This window comes from Miniopterus natalensis, chromosome 2, assembly GCF_054644295.1.
Source record: "Miniopterus natalensis isolate mMinNat1 chromosome 2, mMinNat1.hap1, whole genome shotgun sequence".
NCBI classification, from domain to species: Eukaryota; Metazoa; Chordata; class Mammalia; order Chiroptera; family Miniopteridae; genus Miniopterus; species Miniopterus natalensis.
The window spans coordinates 185,243,966-185,262,629 of record NC_142082.1 but is presented as its reverse complement, the minus strand read 5'-3'; the positions used below and the strand labels follow the sequence as shown (position 1 = coordinate 185,262,629).

General features: G+C 61.1%; 1 long non-coding RNA gene across 2 annotated transcripts; it reads right to left on the bottom strand.

Moving 5' to 3' along the window:
- Positions 1-201: 201 nt before the first annotated feature.
- On the bottom strand, positions 202-12,903 carry LOC107534828 (uncharacterized). Of its 2 annotated transcripts, XR_015714089.1 has the most exons (6): positions 12,034-12,903; positions 6,335-7,716; positions 5,922-6,004; positions 5,050-5,124; positions 1,188-1,243; positions 202-578 (listed from the first exon to the last, which is right to left on the bottom strand). It is a non-coding gene; the product is annotated as an uncharacterized LOC107534828 (long non-coding RNA). The 2 variants fall into 2 exon arrangements; XR_001602976.2 differs by lacking the exon at positions 12,034-12,903 and having other exon boundaries at positions 6,335-8,509.
- Positions 12,904-18,664: the final 5,761 nt, after the last annotated feature.

Sequence of the window (18,664 nt, the reverse complement as noted above, 5' to 3'; positions counted from 1 at the left end):
TGGGGAAGGTGCTGGCCCAGACAAGCCCCGTGGGTGTCCCTGGGGTGCCGCCCCGCAACCCCAGCCAAGTCTCAGCTGCCCGCCTCTGGCCCCAGGTTCCTCCTCCCGGTCCTCAGTGCCTGCCACAGGGCTGCAGCTGCGGGCACGGGCCAGATTCGGGCAGCCCATGGGTGCCGCAGGGGCAGGGAGGGGACAGAAGGGTCAGCGCCGAGCGCTACCAGCATCCCTTCAACCCTCATGTGCCCCCACTTTGGAGGAGAAAACTGAAGCCCAGAGAGGTCAAGGGACCTGCCCAAAGTCACACAGCAGGTGGAACCCAGGCCTTTCAGAATTACAGCATGGCAGCCACTGCCCTCCCACACCCTGCCGAGGCTGCCCCCCCACCCAGGATGCCCCCCACCCCTCCCTGGCCAGGTCCTGGGCGTGTCCACCGTCGATGTTACAGCCTCTTCAGGAAAGACAGTAGGTTGTATAGTTATTCCAGAGCAGGGCCGAGCCCCAAACTATACAACCTACTACCTCACCCCAAAGGGCGTCAGTCTTGGTGCCAGGACGGACTTCAGGGCTCCCGAGACACCCTGCAGGGGACAGGGGGACAGAGTTGTAGGCCAGGCCCAGAGGTGCTGAGGGCTCCGGATTCTGGCTGGAGGGTCAGCTCCTGGGAGCAGCCCCCCTGCAGAGCGGAGCCCAAAGGAGAAAACCACCAACGGGGGGGGAGGGGAAGACTGAGAGCCCGATGAAGTGGGTCACCCAGGAGAGTTTGCTGAAGGGTGGCAGGGAGGCGAGGAGACTTGGCCTCAGGGGGAGGGCACAGCTTGGGCAGAGGTTTGGCAGTGGGACCATTAGGTCCTCACCTAAGGACCTCTGTGCCTGAAGGTGGCCCCTGGAGCTGAATGGGAGGGACACAGCTCTGAGGACATCCCTCCCCATCATAAGGTTCTCCATGGCTCCCTACTTCCCAGAGCAAGGCTGGTGGGAGGGGCTGTAGCAGTGCCAGGTGCCACCCATGCCATCCTGTGTGAGCCACCTGGGCATTCAGTGGGCACGGTCAGGGTAGAAGACACCCTGGCCCGTCTCCTGCAGAGCGACCAAGGGCAAATCCTGGGGGCTCAGGCTGGGCAGGTGTGAGGTGCCCCTGCAGGGTGGGGACTGTCCCAGCCTCGGGCAGTGCCCTAACCCCAGCTCACCTTGAGGAAGACTGGCGGCCTCGGACTGGAGTCCCACCTCAGTGCCACTTTCCCACCTGTTGGATTTTAGAAAAAAGTAACAAGTCAGGTCTGGAATGAGGGCCTGGTGTCCCCACACAAATGCACCCTCTACTGCCCATCGGGGAGCTCATGCCTCAGGCCTGGAACTCCAGGCTCTGTGGCCGGTGGTGCGGCTGGTGTAAGCAGTGCCCAGGACCAGTGGCACCCTTCCTCTCCTCCGAGGGCCCCGGAGTCTCTCCCACCCTCAGCCACCCCGATCTCTCCAAGTGATCAGGAGGCAGAGATCATGACCCCCGCAGGGTCCTAGGGTCCCTGCTCTGGCTTTGCCCCCACAAAGCAAGAACTTACATGATCCTTGCCTCTTTTTTTAGCTGGATTTTTTTGGGGGGGGTAGGGTTGACATTTCTGAGTTGGTGGGGGAAAGCCCCAGATTCTGTGTTAGGGGGCACAACTTGCTGGTCCCACCAGCCCTGTGGTCCTAGGAGTAACCATGGGCCTCAGGCCTTGGGATGGCGAGGGTCCTGAGACAGACCCAAGGGACCCTCCCCAGCCGGCTTTGACAGGGCCAACGGCCACTGCTGGCAGTGCAGGGTGAAGGGACTCCCGGGCGGAGCTGCTGGGACTGAGCAGTCAGCAGTCACCCTGTCATCTGCCAGCTGCCACCACTGGCCCTGCCCCAGTCCCACAGGGACTGGCCCTACTTGGGGTGCTGGGCAGGCTCAGGGTGGGAGGAGCCAGCCGGCTGGGGACAGGTGTGTGGGAGGCCTTGGCGGGCAGGTGGCCCTTTCAGAGACAGGCGGATGTCTGGAGCGAGTGAAGCAGACAGACAGTGTCACCCCGCAGTCACCTCAGGCTTGGCTTGGGGCCACCGGGAGCTGGGACCCCCCCTTGCGGCTGCCCCCCCCCCCCGTCGCCCCTATTAGGTTTCTCCCCATAAAGCAGCCAGTGTCTCTGCTCGTCAGGCCGTGCCGACAATGGAGTCTGGGAGAAAGACGGGGGATGGCATCGGGGGCAGGTCCCCGCTAACACGGCTGTGAAGTCTGTGAGATGCGCGTACGGGGCGGCCGTGAGGGCCAGCCGGGGCAGGGCCAGGCCTGGGGGGGCCAGCCAGGCCCTCAATTTATGAGGGCCAAAAGTGAGCCTTAAAACTAATGTGAAATTTAAAAATTCACTAATGCGAAACGTCCATGATATAAAAACATCAACCCTACGGGCAGACTGGACCAGGGTTCTCCTTCGCCCTCGGGCTCCAACAGCTGGGCGAGCGCAGGGCCCAGCAGGCTCACCGTGCGCGAGACCACACCGTGGGGACACAGGGCAAAGCCAGAACCGGAAACTGGATTCTCTGACTCCAGGGTTTTCACTCTGTCCTGTGCAGGTGGCCCAGGACACAGAGACGGGGGAAATGGTGCCTCCGGGCAGGAGCCCCGGCCCAGGGTCCAGCCCCCCGAGTCAGGGGCAGACCCAGGCCCTCCTTCCTTCTCGGGGCCCCTCTGCTGGCCCCTCCTTGTGTAGCTCCCCTAGATCGGATGCCCACGTGCTCCAGGCCGGGGTCTCCCATTGGTGGGAGCCTGTGCCCCACCCTGGCTGCACTTTCCCATCTCCAGAGACCTCTGAGCTCCTGGGGGGGGTGATCAGGCCTGTCTACTCCCCAGGGCAGGGTCCAGGCCCGTCTGCTGCGGCCAGATGCCCTTCGCCAGAGCAGGGCCAGCGGTGGGGGCTGACACCATGCCCTCAGGTGTGAGAATTTCGTAGCATCTAAGAGGCTGGGGGTCCTGCTCTGCAGACGCTCCTACCTGAATCCCTGGGGGCCACAGGTACGGGGGGGGGGAGGGAGAGCTGGCTCTGGGACTGCCAGGCCACAGGAGGAAGCTCGAGGTGTGGACTGTGCCCAGAGAGGGTGTCAGCCAGGGAGAAGCTGCTCCTCACACCCCAGGGCTAAGTTCAGGGTTTGCTTGGAGTCCAAAGGGGCAAGCAACAAGCAAGGACTCGGAGCCTGCTCTCGCTCCTGTGGGCATCGCCAGCTGGCATCTAACCATCAGGCAGGAGTCTTAACCTCAAAGGCATGTATTTATCTGAAAATATTCTCCGTTCAAGCCGCAGTCTGGGTCACAAGGCAAGGAGAGGGGGAAAGGGAGGGGCGTCGTTAAAAAAGCCAGCGTGAAACCTGGCCGGGGGCCGCCCCACCTGGAGGACTTGGCTGGGACACATGCATCTGGGGCAGGCAGCTGGCCCCAAAGCCCTACTGTGCGCCCTGCCACCCGCACGCTTCCTACCTAGGGCACGCAGAGAGTAGGGTGCGGCCACGGACTGCCTGGCGCCACCCCATGTGCCAGAGACGTGGCATCAGTCCTCTCGGATGCACAGGCTTTTCTGTTTCTGGGCACTTCTCCTAGGAGCCCTGACGCCCGCCCTCTGAGGACCTTAGGGCTGGTGCTGCAGACGGGCACATGTGCTCGTCCACCCCGGGAGCCAGCAGAAGCCACTGTCTCCTCTACACTGCCCTCCAGCCCCCCGCCCAGATGTCCTGGACACGGCGCGCCTGCTCCTAGCGTGACCACAGCCTGTCCGCCAGGCCCACCTCTGGCCTCTGTCACAGGCACGAGCTGGTGGGACTGTGCACAGAGCAAGACCTCAGCCGGCCCATGCGGCGCTCACCTCCTCCGGGAAGCCCCTGACCCTGCTCCCTGAGGATTTCAGGCTCCCAGGCAGGTGAAGGGGTGAGGGGCGAGTGGGACCCGAGGGTGCAGCCTGAGCTAGACATGCCCGTTCCCGAGGCCAGGGGGCGCGCGCCCACTCGGGAGCATCATTCCTAAAGGCCCGAGGCCGCCAAGGACTCCCCCAGGGGCGTGGCTTTGATCACAGCTCTGCCGGACCCTGGGCTGCAGCACCTCGTCTGCGGGGCGCAGAGGTCGGGGGGCGCGAGGCCGGGGTGCGGGAGGGGCCGGGCTCCGGGCGACCCTCCAGCACGCTGGCCGCTGGCCGGGGCTAAGCCCGGAGCCCGGCCAGGGCGGGGGAGGGCAGGGGCGGTGCTGGCTCGGCGGCCACCAGGCGGGCGGCCGCTCCCCCTCCCCTCCGCCGGCCACTGCCGCCGCCAAGACACGAAATGGCGCCGGGCTGAGGCAGCCATTTCATGGTGCCCTCGGGAGACAAAGGCCACCGGACGGGGTGGGCCTGCGGCCGCAGGAAGGGGACTGACCGCTCCGGAGGCAGGCCGCCCGCCCTGCGCTGAGGCCTGGGAGTGCCCGGCTAGAGAGGGGCAGGCGGGCCCTTTCTGGAACCTTCCTCCTGCGCAAGCTCCCAGCCACCCTGGGGTGCCACAGGCCCCGTCACCCTGTTCAAGGGGCTCTGGGTGGTGCGAGGACAGGCTCCTGGCCAGGGCAGTGGCCCCGGTGTCCTCCCGCCTCACAGGGGAGTGGACGGGGGAAACGCAGCCACACGGCCTCCTCGGACGGGCCTCCTTTGGGGTGAAAGGCCTCCTCTGCCCCAGGCCCAGGGAGGACGATCCTGGCACCCGAGGTCGGGTAGCCTCTGACCTGCCCAGTGCCGAGGTCTCCACACAGTTCTCCAAATCTTACTCAGAACCCAAGTGCAAGGCAGGGATGAGCTGGTCCCCCAGCCGCAGAGAGAGGCTGTGGGAGGTCAGAGTGGCCCGAGCTGAGCTCGTGCAGATGTGGGGGAACTGCCTGCCTGCTCTTTGCCCCTCCCAAGACCGTGTGTGTGCACAGAGCCGTGTTACACGTGTGTGCATCCCCCGCTTCAGGCATGAGCAGCCCATGGTGGCACCTGGAGGGAGAGGCTGAGGAGTCCAGACTTTCCACATCCCGAACGCAGCACTGACCTGAGTGGCAGAGTCTCCTAAGCTTTAGGCACCAGGCATCTGGGGAATGCGGTGGCCGGGAAGAAGGGGCGACACCTGGGAGGAACCAGAGATGCTGGTTAAGTCTCGGGAAGGAGCACCCATCGATGTGTGGGGCACACATCCCTCATCTGTACCTGCTGGTCCGGCCCACCTGCCCTGAGACCCCACAAAGCCGGCACAGCTTAGGGCCACCAGCGCCTCTCAGGAGACCCCACGGGCTGGGAAGCTGCTGGGTCTAAGTGACTTTATACCCAAAACATGGGCTGAAACACTCCTACAGAGTGTCCCCCAAAAACGTATACACACATTAACAAACAAAGTCTGTAGATGTTACTACATTTGAATGCCCCCGGGGCATTCTGGAGCACACTGCATACCCCAAAGCTCCACTGAGAGGCATTCCTAGTCCTATGGATGGGTAAACTGAGGCTCATGGCACCAAAGGAGCCCATCGAGTATAAGTTCTTAGGAGCTGGGCTGGGGGCTCGGTGTGCCCAGGGGCAGGGTGATGGCTCGGAGCTTACTCAGGAGAGCCTCCAGACCAAGCGTTCTGCCGTCCCAACCCTCCCTAAGTCCATCCGATTCCAGGAGAAAAGGCCCTGGCAGGCGTGCGACCCAGTGAGGGGAGCCGGCTCATAGCTGCCCTCGACCCTTGTCCTGGAGGGGTCTTCCCCACCTGCCAGGGCCAGGCTGGGTTCCTCGGGCACTCTGGACCAGGCTGCAGGCTGGGGGCGGCAAGTGTGGGCTGGTGTTGGGGTCTCCTGATAGATGGGTCCTCGTTCCCCTCCTGGCCAGGCCACCCGCCTCCTGGGCTGCCTCCCTGCCCGGGCCCAGGGCAGAGACCACCTTACCTGAGCTGTGCACTTCCCGAGCATCTTCTGAAGGCTGAGATGGCTCCCACTTTCTCTGGGGGTGCTCTGGGACGAGCCACATCCTGTAAGACACAAGGTGACCAAGACGTCAGCTCAGCAAGCCTGGTGGCACATGGCCCTGAGAACAGGAGGGGGCTCAGTGCGGCCCCTTCCTCAGCCTCCCACTGACTCCTCAAAGACCCCTGGCGATGGGCAAGGGGTCACACTCCCTTTAGAAGGATGGGCAGAGAATCCTAAGAGCTGCCAGGGCCGGGAGTCACTGTCACCACCGCATGGTGTGGAGGGGGAAGGGATGCCAGGGCCCCTGCCTATCTCAGGGTCACTAGTGAACTTCAAACTGGGGTCCCTCGGGGGCACAAGTACCCCCAAGTTACAGAAGCAGAGCTGCTCACCCATGCCCATGAGGATCCCAGCACTCCAAGGCATTCCTGTGTCCATCTGCAAGGTGACCCAGGGCTGCTGGGCTCCCATTTCAGCTCCGCCGTGGTGACCCTGGACAAGTCCCTTCGCCTCTCTGGGCCTGGTCTCCTCACTTATAACAGAGGGACAGCAAAGCCACCTCCGATCCACGTGCAAGATTCAAGAGGGTGCATGTTCTCACCTGTCTGAGCTTGGTGTGAGAGCCCAGGGGCACTGGGGACGTGCGGGAACACATTCCGTGCTTTATGCCTGGAGAAATTCCTTCCTGGCCTCTAATCTTACAAGTGACGCACTTGCCTGGGGCCAGGGTGGACACAGCCAAGGGCAGGTTGGGGGCAGGGGGCTATGAGCCCCGGCAGGAACTCCAATCCCAGAGGCTCAGCCCCGACTTGTCCACACTTGTCTTTGGCATGAAATGTGGCCCCTCTCCAAGGTCACGACATGTAGGAAAAACACCCTTCCCGCCCCAGCCTGGTGCTGACGTGCGGAGCACGAAGCAGGCCCTCGACTTACGTGGAGAAATGCCAGGGGAGTGACCGAAGCCTGACCCTGGGTCACGCCATGCCGGACACCCAAGGCCTCGGAGGAACCCAAGGGCAAGAGGGGTCAGGAGTGGGCCATCGAGTTTGTGGGCGGCCACACCCTCCAGCCAGCGTTTGCAAGAAATGAGTCCCCATCTCACTGCGTTGCCTGGGCCAAAATGGCTACAATAGGAACTTGGGGTACATGGTCGGGGCGCAGGCGAGCTCAAGTCCCCAAGGACACAACATCTAGGGGCAGAGCTGCCAGGCCTGGGGCGGAGCCCAGGCCCCAGAGACAAACAGGTCACAGAATCTTCCGGGCTGTGTGGCCTTCAGGGACCTGGCCCCTCTGAGCCCCAGTTTGGTATCTTAAAAAGGAGCCTCTGAAACGCACTGTACCGAGCGGACATCAGAGGAAACGAGTGAACGTGAAATCCCAGTGCTCGGCAGGGACGCACTGTCGGTTTTCAAGGGAGGCAGCCGCCGGCACCAGGCAATTGTCTCCAGAAAAGCCAGCGACCTCCAGATGCGCCCGTCTGCACACCCACCTCGAGCTCCGCTAAGTCCAGTTTGTCATAAGCAACGGCCCCCATCTAGCTTGACGACAAAACCGTTTTCTCTACAAAAGTCACCTCCAGATGCCGCAAAATGCCCTGGCCGGTTTGGCTCCGTGGTTAGAGCGTTGGCCTGCGGCCTGAAGGGTCTTGGGTTCGATTTCTGGTCAAGGGCACGTACCTGGGTTGCAGGCTTAATCTTGGCGCCGGTGCCAGAGGCAACCAATCGGTGTGCTTCTCTCACATCGATGTTTCCCTCTGTCCATCCCTTCCAGTCCTCTAAAAAAATCAATGGACAAAAGATCCTCAGGTGAAGATAAATCTAATAATAATAATAAAAATAAGTAAAACGGCCACAATACACCATCACCCCCACCACGACCTACTGCCCCCCCCCTTTGCAAATGGCTGTCTTTGGGGGAACATTCAGCGATAACCTGGGTGGGTCAGCTTCACTCTGGCCACGTGGCGCCATCCCACCGTCCGGGGCAAGGAGTGGTCTCATAAGGCCCCTCAGATGAGCACTAACAGGGACCGTCTTTGGCGGAGGTGGCGCAGTGACCTTGGCGGCTTGGGCTGCAGCACCGAGCGCGTACACCGAGGCCCTTCTCCTCTCCCGTTTCAGTTGCTGGACTCTGTTCCATTCATTCATAAAATGTTCCCCAAGAGCCTGCCCTGTGCCAGGCTGATGACTTCGGCCCATTCTGCCCGAGGTGCCCAGCCGCCCAGGGCAGACACCTGTGTGAGCCAATCCCCCGGCTCGGGGCCACGGGCACGCGGGGCAGTGGGCCCGTGAAGAGCAGGGAGGGGCAGACGGGGCTGCTGGGGGCCTGCAGAGTCCCAGGAAGGGGAGACTGGCCGGGAGCCCTGTTAGGTGGGAGACGGGGAATCGTGATCCCTGGGTGGGCTCGACATGGGCACCCCCCGGGGGCCCAATCAAGGGTGGGGGGCGGGCAGAGATGCTGGGGACGTGCTAAAAGACAGCAGGACGGCAGGAGGTGGGGATGGTCCGGGTGTGGCTGGGCTCACTGCCCCCCACCAGCAGGTCTGGGGGATGAAGGGGACTGAGGCGGTGGGGGCGGTGCTGAGGCGGCGAGGAGCCCGCCTGCCATAAATCACCACGCGAGGCTGTATAATTATCTGGGCACTTAAGCTCTTCTTTCTTTTCTTTCCCCCCTGGGGAAATTTCCTTCATTTCCCTCATCTCCCCGCACGTCTAAATCAACTCGGCGGCCGCTGCCCACTCTAACTCCCTTGGCCAGCCTGACCGGGGAGGCTGGGCTGGGGTGCAGAGAGGTGGTGGCTACCGGGATGCGACGGCTCCGACCCACCAAGTGTCACTCCTGCACCGAGTTTTCTGGGACAGAAAACTGCAAATGCCACCTCAGCCATCCTTGGAGCTGCGGCAACCATGTCCCCAGGGCCCTTCACCTGCTTCTCCGGCCCCTGGAATCTGTCAGCAAACTGAGGGGGGGAGTCAGGCCCAAAGTTGAGTGGGGGATGGGCTGGGTCCCTCGGCCCAGGTGAGGAATGTCCGGCCACACCCAGACCATTCACACCATGCCGGCTACCTGGCCCTCCAGCAGCGGGGCCAAGTGACCTAATGGGGGCACTCTCCAGCTTATAGACAGGGAGGTGGCAGCCTGTGTGGCCACCAGGAGCCATTCGCGTGGTGGTCTGGGGGGTGGTGACACCTCCCCAGGATGTGGGTCTGGGTCTGGGGGCTGCCACACAGCCACGGACCAGCCCTGGGTGAGCTTTTCAATGTCACGGAGCAGCAGCACCCTCCCAGGCCTCTTGGGGATGAGCCGACCGGGGTTTTTTTTTTTTAAAGCTGGATCTCTTTTTCTGCCCATATTTCTGACCTCCGGAAACCTCTCGGGTAGTTTTCCAGAGCCCTGCAGGTTCCATCACAGGCACATTTCTTGCCTCCGTTCGCTGCATTCGCAGCCAGGTCACTGGGCACCCAGCAGATGCCAAGCAGAGCCTGGTGGGCACAGATGCCCATAGCCAAGCTGTGGGTCTGTGGCCTCCGACTGGCTCTTGGCCTCGCAAACAACTATCTACGATCAGAGTCTGTGACTCCTTCCCTTACCAAAAAAAGACACCAAAAAAAAAAAAAGAAAGAAAGAAAAACCCCTCCTTGAAAATACAAAAACTGCAGACTGAGAATCTGGGCGAGCTGGCACTGCTGCATTTTGTTCGGTCGCCTCCCTTCTCGGCACCACACGCTGCGAGTAACTAGAGTTCAATCCTCCCATTTTACAGATGATAAACTGAGGCCCAGAGAGAGGAAGGGGCTTAGTCAATGCCTCCTGAGACTCTGTGGCCCAGCCAGTATGAAAGCCTGGGGCCCCTGACTCTGGTCCAGTGCTTCACCCTCAGCAGCTGCTGGTCGAGTGAGAAAGGACAGGGTTTGAGCCTGGAATCTGCCAAGACCCACAAAAGGCATGGCCCTGGGGGGGGGCTGGGCACCGAGGGATGCCAGGCAGGGTGGGCGAGCCCAGGCCACTGGGACTGCTAGGTCCCCTGGCACAGAAGGCTGGGACTCGGTAATGCGGGAAGAAACCCCTAGGGGGAGCCTCGAACTCCAGGGGCAGCGCTCAAGGAAAGCAGGCTGGCTGGCCCTAATGGAAACCAGTCAGTGGCCAACTGCGGCAGGAGGCCCCCCATGGTTTCCATGGGGACGGAGCGGGGAGGCAGCGCTCTGGCGAGGTTGCTCAGCAGATGTGGCCTGTGCAGGGCTGGCGTGGGGTGGCGGGAGGGGCGGCGCTGCGCCTGGCAGCCGGGCCCTGCCTGGGACGTGGCAGGCCCGGGGCTGGATGCAGGACCCAGCCTGCGGCCGAGGGAGGGGCCCCCACCTCCAGAAGTTTCCTAGATTCCAGGGCCTCGGATGGACACCGGGTGCTCCAGGCTATGTATCTGCTCTCCACGTGCTAGGCCCAGCCCCACCCTCCTGGCTCCATCTTGTCCTGGGCCTCCTTGAGGACGCCCATGTTTGCAGAGGGAGGCCCCTCTGCCTGTGAGAGCAGGACAGAGGCGACGGTCTGGGCTCTGGCCCCCCAGCCGCGGACCCGGCCTCCACGTGGTCGGCTCGGTCCAGCCACCGCGGGCTCACAGCCTCTCCAAGAGGTGCCCTGGAGACTCCCGAGAGCTCCAAGCGACTCCGAGACACAGGGACACGTGGGATCTGGGAAGTGAGCACCACGTGGGACCTCACCGGAGGCGGACGTGGTCCCTGACTGCCCACAGAGAGCTGGTTCTACAGGAACTTAGCCATGGACACAGCACCCAGGCGCCTCCTTCCTGCCCTGACCTAAGGGAACCCCCTCACGCTGAGACCCCAGCCTCGGACCAGACATCTGCAGGCACCAAGGACGCTGGCTCCCGGCCCACGCGGGGACCCGAGATAAGTGTCTCCCTGGGAGAGGGGTCAGCATCTGTTAGGCGCTGACTGGCGTTCCGACAGGCAGAACCTGAGAAAAACCCTGGGCTCGTCGCCTACACTGCAGGCTCCAGCCCTTCTGCCCTGGGCCACCCTGAGAACACTGAAGGCTGCCCAATTGTCTTGGGGCGGTTTTTTTTTAGCATCTCCCAAATATTTTTATTCTCGGTGTGTGAACGGCAAACTCTCTGCAGAGCCTCCGAGATCACACCTCGAACATTCCCCCTTCTCTGGGCCATGGGAGCACCAGGAGCAAGGTCAGCCCCATGGCTCCCTCCTTCCCGCGGCCACACTGAGCACTGTCCATGGTCCAGCCAGCACTCAGAGCCACAAGGGCCTGGAGCCCCCACCCCTGCAGGGCAGCTGGGGGCTTCGTCAGCCCAGCCAGCAGATCCTGGATCTTGGAGACCCCCAAACCCTGCACATATGGCCCTGGGGGGAAACCCTGCCTCTCCCATGGGGCAGAAGAATCCAGACCACCGGACAGAGCCCTCGCGTTGGGTGTCTGGGAAGAGCCCGCCAAGGTCTGTTCCCACCCAGCCCGGGGACTACGTGGGTCCTGCAGTCAGAGACCTGGGTTTGGGTGCAGGCTCTGTCACCCACTAGCTGTGTGACTCTGAGGATGTTCCTCAGCCTCTCGGAGCCTCAGTTTTCTCTCACAGAAAACTGCCAAAGCCCGCTCCCACGTGGCTGTCCCAGCACAAGGGCCCTGATATGTGCCGGTCCTGACTGGATGTTGAAATGAAATGGAATTGGGGCATATTAAGTTTAAAAGTTGATGTTTAAAAAAAAATGGATCAAAGTACTTGCCTTTGGCGCTTAGTAGGTCAACAAAGGTCCGTTCCCTGCAACCCGAAGGAGCCGAGTCCTGCTTGCGACACTGGACATGTGCAGACCCTCCCTTTGGGAAGCCAAGTGTGGCCCCAACTCTCTTCATGGGGCCAAGCAGGTCCCCCACTGGCCCTGCCCCAGCTGGTCTCACTCACCCCTTCCCTGGCAGCTGGACACAGACTGTGGCGGCCACACCCTTCCCCACGGCGTGGGCCCAGATGGAAGCCGCTTCCACAAGCCACCCGCCAGCGTTGTCCCGAGAGCCCGGGCGCCCAGCGGGCCCACCGCCTGACCATGACTCCCTCGGGGGCAGAGCTCACCTCCGGCGCTGAGCACCCAGCGGCCCTCGAGGCCCGGCCTTCGGGAGCTGAGAGCGTCCACAGGTCCTGGCACCGGACGACTTCGCGTTGTGCGCAAAAAGGCTCAAGCTGGAGGGCGCCTCTCCACTCCACCGCCGGCTCCGCTCCACGGCGAGGGCGCCTGGCCCGGCGGGTGGGCAGGGGCCGCTCACCTGGGCCTCGAACACGGAGCGCGGAGAGGACTCCTCGTCCCAGCAAGTCGCAGGAGGTTCTGGCAGCGGGAAGGGCGGGAACTGCGCTTTTGCCTCCTGGAGCCCGCCACCCACGCCCAGGCCGGAAGTTGGACACACCCAGTGCAGGAATCCTGGGGGGCAGGGCCGGGCTCCCAGGAAACTGGGCCAGAGGTTCCCGAGCACGAGCTCCAGCAGCTGACCCCACCCCCAGGCCTCCTGGGGGTTTGCAGGCCCTGCCCCCACCTCCCGTCCAGACCCCACACTCAGAGGCCCCAACCCCAGAGACCCTTCTCCAGGGCCCACCCGCGAACACCCATCAAGGGCTGCCCAGGCCCCGCTGGGTGCCAGGCAACATCACCATAGTTAAATTCCAGAGAAACCTGCGGGTAGGATGCGCCCCCCCATTTACAGATGGGGAACTGAGGCTGGATGGGCAGGGAGCCCACCTGAAGCCCAGGCCTCAGGTCCCTTCCTAGGGGGCCACAGTGAGGGGAAAACCGGCCATGGGCTTCCCAACAGGCTCTCCCTTGGAGCATCTGGCCATTTCAGAGGCCAATGCTGTCACCCCATTTTAATCCGAGAGCACTGAGGCCTTGCAGGGAGAACGGCTCTTATCAGGACCTTCCGTCCAAGGCTGTGCTAGGCACGCATGCAGGCTCATCCCCCCACCCCCACCCCACCCCACCCCACCCCCACCCCGCGCCCGAAGGAATGCGCCTGCTGACCCTCGCCTGCAGCCCAGCACGTAGGCGCACATGTGCACACAGGCGCACATACGCACAAACACGCACACACATACGCACACACACGCAGGCCTGCCCGGGGGGTGGCCCACCCCAGGGCCTCGCCGCTCCCTCCCTCCCGCCAGCCCCTGCCCCCTGCCTGCCCTGGGCCTGCGTTGCCGCCATTTCCTCTCCAGGCCAGTAGGCTCCCTTCCAATCTGTAAATGGCGGTACGGGAGCCTCCTGGCCTCGAGGACACGGCGCTGTGCCTGGCCAGAGCCCGGAGTGCTGAGACCAGGAGCCTGGCCCCTGGGTGGCCCCCCAGCGCACTGCCTGCGTTGGCCGTCCCAGGGTGGCCCACAGGCTGCAGCATCCTCGGGGAAAGACGAAGGGGGCCAGCCCCAGCAGACACGTGTCCTCCAAGCGACAGTCCACCTCTGGAAGCCACCAAGGTACCTGGGAGTACAGGACACCTACGTGTGCTTCCAGGCATTTCTGGGGGGCTCTGTACGAACTAAGCATGTGCTAAGCACTTTACGTGTGTTACCTCGGGGCAGGGACAAGTTCTGTCCCACTGTGCAGATGAGGAAACAGAGGCACAGAGAGGTGAACCTGGCCCCTGAGCAACACGGCCAGGGAGGAGGTGCCTCCATTTGAATCCCGGCCTCAGTGCCCTTCTCCGCTATGACCCCCATCACTCTAAGGCTGGCCCAGAAAGGGGGGGCCGCTTCCTCTGGCCTCCTCTTTGAGAGCCCCCCAGACAGTTAATACAGTTAATAGTTAATACAATTCAGACACCCAGACAGGAGTCAACAGGCTAAAAGCCCACACTCGGGAAGGATGCAATGGTTTAAAAAAAACGGGGCATTTCAGCTCCCCGACGGGGCTGGCAAATTTCATCAACTTTTCACTCCTGCTTTCATTCCCCGAGATCTCCACCAACAGGTCCGCGCCTTAAAACGGGGCCCAGCCCAACCCTGCGTTACCCTGCCCGCGGGATGCAGTCCAGGGACGTGCCCTCCTCCGTGACGTGTGCGGTGGCCCCGGCCGCCGCCAGGAAAGCAGCCTCCGGGGCTGGGGGCTGGGGCTGGGGCTGGGAAAGGAATCCAGAATTTAGAAACGGAGAGACAAACACTTAAAAATAAGGGGGGGGGGCGGGGGGGGGGGAGAAGAGCCCTCGCAACCGATAGCATCGTGACGTGAGCAAATTCGCAAAATAAACAGTTATCATCATTTGCAAATTATTGTGGCTGTAAACCTGCTCTGCCCTCCTGTGTGGTGATAGGGACCAATAAATTCTGCACTTTATCTTGGCAAGATAATTTTTTTTAAGTTTATGGCTCCTCTTTGTAGTTTACCTGTTGAATTTTTTTTTTTTTTTTTTTTGGTTTGGATTTAAAAGTACCTTTAAACCGTGCAAAATATTTACCAACGGATTTTTTTCATAAAAGTCTCAAAACAATTTCACGTTAAGTCTGTACATAAAACACTTAGAGACTAACGAACATCCTACAGATTATGAAGCTGTTCAGGTCACACGTGCTAACTCCACGATTTTGAATTTAAATCTAGTGCTACGCGGTCCGTGCTGCGAACCGAGATAAAAATTGGTAATTAATTAAAACACTTCAGGTCCTTTGACCGAGGTCCTTTGGAGTCTCAAAAGGCAAAGATAAAGACCAAAATTTAAATTAAAATTTAATGAAGGCGCTCGTGTTCCTCCCCGGGATTTTTCGGGGAGCGGGGAGATCATTGAACGAGGCTGTGTCTATACACAGATGCAACTTGTTTATTCTGACCTCTGTTCTTTGAAATTGTCGACTCCACAATTGAAATATGCTGTGTGTTCCAACAAGGCCCCGGCAGCCGTAACGACAGACCGGCCCATCTGTGCTGCGAGAATGTATAATTTCAGCCTATAGTGGAATTTATATAGAAAGCGATGATGTGGAAACTGCTCTGCGTGGTACTTTCTTAAAAAAAAAAAAAAATCCTGCCGAGAAGCACTGGGTGCCATGGAGAATGCTGAGATTTTGCCTGATTTAAAGAAAAAAAAAAAAAAAAGATTCTATGGAATTTTACTGATTTTACCCAACTTAAAAACTACGATGATGACTGGTCACATATAAACCACGCAGCTGTGTACGCTGTTTGCCGGGAAAGGTGTTACCCATCTACGTGAAAACCATCAGATGAACATAATCTCGGTGGAAAATGCTAATTTAGAATGAAAACGCTCATGGACGGAAATGAATTGATTTTATGCTACTTGCCCCCACCTTGTCCAAAAACAAGAAGAGCTAATACTCGGGAAATTTGACTAACATTCCAGAATGGAGGATTAAAAACCTCTTTCACCTACCTTAATCACACCCAAAAAATAAAATGAAAAGCGATGAGAAGTGAGCAGCTATTAAAAGTACAAATGCTTTTAAAAACAATGAACCCCCCCCCCCCAAGCACCTCTCTCTGTAGACTCTTGGCTCCTTTGCCTTTAAAATTTATGACGCTGTTTTTTTTTCTCTATTACTTTTATTTTGTCCCCAGCGTTTTATTTGGTGCTTGTTAAATATTTGGGCGCAACGAGCCCGCAGCCCGCCGCGGCAGAATGTGGCTGTCATGACCACGGAAATGTTTTAATTATCCTCGCTGCCCGCGCCGGCCTCGGCAGCCGCGTCCTCCAGCACCGACTGCCGTCTGATCTCGGAACAAAAGCAGCCGCCGGTGCTCCTCGCGCGGGCTGAGCTCAGTTTTAATATTTGGTGGGCTCTGCTCGGGCCGGCCGCTCGGGCCCCGGCGCCGCTGAATTAGAAAAACAAAGATTTCTATACGAGAGGATTTTCCTCGGAGCTGCAATCTAGAACTTTCTGGGCCAGATTTCCCATTTTCCATAAATCAAGACCCCAGCTGCCCTGAACCGGGGCGGCCGGGCTGCGTCCGTCTGCAGGCCGCGCTTTTATCAGCCTGCCCGAGGCTGGAGGTGAGCTGGGAGCTGAACTTTGCAAATCCCACCTTTTAAGGGAAAAGGGTCAGCATTCTGAAGGGTCAGGGGCCAACGGAGCAGCTCAGGCAGCCCGGGAATCCAGCTCCCGGCCGGCCGGCGGCACGGCCCTTGGGACACAAAGGTCTTTGAGGAACTCCCGCCCCCGGCGGCCACGGCTCAGGTCCTGGGCAGTCGGGTCCCCGGCCACAGCGCCGCAGGTCGGAACCAGGGCAGGACGGGGACCACGCGCCACCCCCCAGGGTCCGTCCGGCGGACAAGCCACGTGCGTCCCGCACGCAGTCCCTGGGCGAGGCGGTTATGAGCCGGACACAGCACCGTTAGCACTTAAACAAGTGCTTAAAAAAATAAAAGCCCCAAACAACCTAACGGATTTTTCCCACACTGAGCCGAGAGTCAAAAACAGCTTTTTTTTTTTTTTTTTCTTTTGGTGTTCTTTTTTCAAAAAATAAAATAAACGAATGGGGAAAAGAACTGGATCCCTCCACTGTGGACACGGCAGCATTAAAGATGCCGGACAAAATAAAAGGGCCTCTGTTTCCCGAGGCAGCGTCCACCCTCCGTGTGCCAGCCTGGCCCTGCTGCCGGGAGTTTGCAGGGAGGGGCGTGGGCGCCTCTGGTGTTTTTCCCTCCGCCACTCCCGACGCTGCCAAAAATGAAAATAACAGTAATAATGGTAACGAGACGAATGGACCCAGCGAACGTGGACGAGCGGGCCGTGCCTATTGATGCCTCCCGAAACATGCGTTCAAACAACCGGCCACGGAGCTCCCGTGAAATAACAAACATTGGTTTTAATTGTGATTTCCGAAGCCCGGAGCTTTGGATCTTAAAAAATAAACGGGCTTGGCTTCCGCGTTTTCCCTGCAGCTTTCGGGAAGACTGACTTCACTAAGGCTGGGGGGGGGGGGGCCTCTGGAAGAGAATTTTGAATTTCGGAGAACCAATTAGAGGAAGGGACGTAACAGGCACCGAACACAAGATGGCAGAGCCCTCGGCTGGTCTCCAGCAGACGAGAAGGGAAAAGGTGACTTACCCAAGGTGCCGGAGGACAGGCGCTTTCTCAGAAGCAGGGGAGGAGAACGGCGTCCCCTGGCTCACCGGTCACAGGGCGGGCGGCGGAGCGCAGGTCCCTCTAGCCGGCCGGCCGTCCCGGGTGCCAGCCCCCGTCGGACTGGCCCTCGGGCGTCCTGGTCCCCGGCCACCGACGTGTATCCGTCCCTCGTCCTGGCTGGCGTGGCCTGGGCCCTGGCCACCCGGGCACCGGGGCAGGGCTGCCAGGAGCCGAGCGGCGCTGGGAGGCCGGCCGCCAGCGCGGGAGATGAGGGAAATGCTACTTTTGTCTCCTGCTCTCATCTGGCACTGGCTGCGGGGAGGGGGGCCAGAGGCGGCCCTGCGCTCGGCCCCGCCCACCGGGAATTTTGAAAGATGCTCATGGGTGCGGGCTGGACGGTAGACGTGGCAGGGGCGGGCCAGACCCCCCAAACCCCCACGAGGCAGTGGGGGGGCTGGCGGGGGGGAGGGGCGTGGGAGGAGGAAACAGGGGCGCTGGCCACTCAGCGGCTGCGAGGGGGACGCCAGGAGCCCGCCTGGCCCGGCCCGGCCCGGCCCCAGCCCTCCCCGTGGCCAGGCCTCGGGGCCCGGCGCCATGTTAGGGCGGCCCACTGGGCAGGCTGCTCAGGAATAGAGGCCGCATTGTTTCCACGCTCGGTCCTGCGGAGCAGCGGGGGGCCGACAGTCGGGGTGCTCCCAGCTGTGCTCCCCAACCCCACCCCAACAGCCCGGGCCCGCCACGGGAGCCCATCTAACGGATGCCCCGGGAGTTTCATTCCGGCCTTGTGTTCGACCGGCCGCCTAACCTGGGCAAACCACACGGCCTCTCCTGGCCTCAGTTTCCCCGTCTGTGTTAAGACCAGGAGGAATGGCTCCGACCACCAGGGCCGCTGGGCGGACAGACTGAAAAATACAGGCAAGGTGCTGAGCCCGGCGCCCGATAGATGGTCACCTTCAGGAGGGGCCGAAAGGCGGCCAGGCGACCCTGGGGGGGCAGGCGCGTCACCGCAGCCGCTCCCCATGTGTCACCATAGTCTCAACTCCTTCGGTTTCACCAAGATTAAAACCGGCCCCCACAACGGGAAAAGGGGACCGTGCTGTGCTCGGGCCCTCGGGCTGGACAGTGAACTTGAGTTGGAAGGCGGGCGCTCTCCTTTGGAGATTTATCGCACTCAGCCGCCCTTTGTTGCAGGCACCTGGGCTGCGTCTACGTAGCCAACCCGTCTGCCCCGGTCTCTCCTTGGGCCCTTTATGTGGCCGGGAGCTGAGGGATGACCACTGGGCCGGCTCCACGCAGGGTGAGCCGCAAGCTGCCAGCGTGGGGCCCCTGGGCGGGCAGGGCCAGCTCTGTGCCGGGCGGAGGGGATGGCGCAGGGTGACCGTGGCTGTCGGTGACAACTGGAGGGAGGTACGAACGGCCTGGACCCCTCGGGCCAGGCTTCCAGGAGGTTTTAATGCCGCTTTATACCCATTCAGGGCCGGCCATGCCCAGAGTGAGCGCGCCGGGGAGCGAGCGGGCGAGGAAGGCGCACCCAGGAGGAGCCCTCGGGTCCCCGCTCCGGCCTCACGCACACAGCCACGTGACCAGCTCGCCAGCTGATGCCAGAGACAAAGCAGGTAGGATTCCGATGCCACGCGCCCAG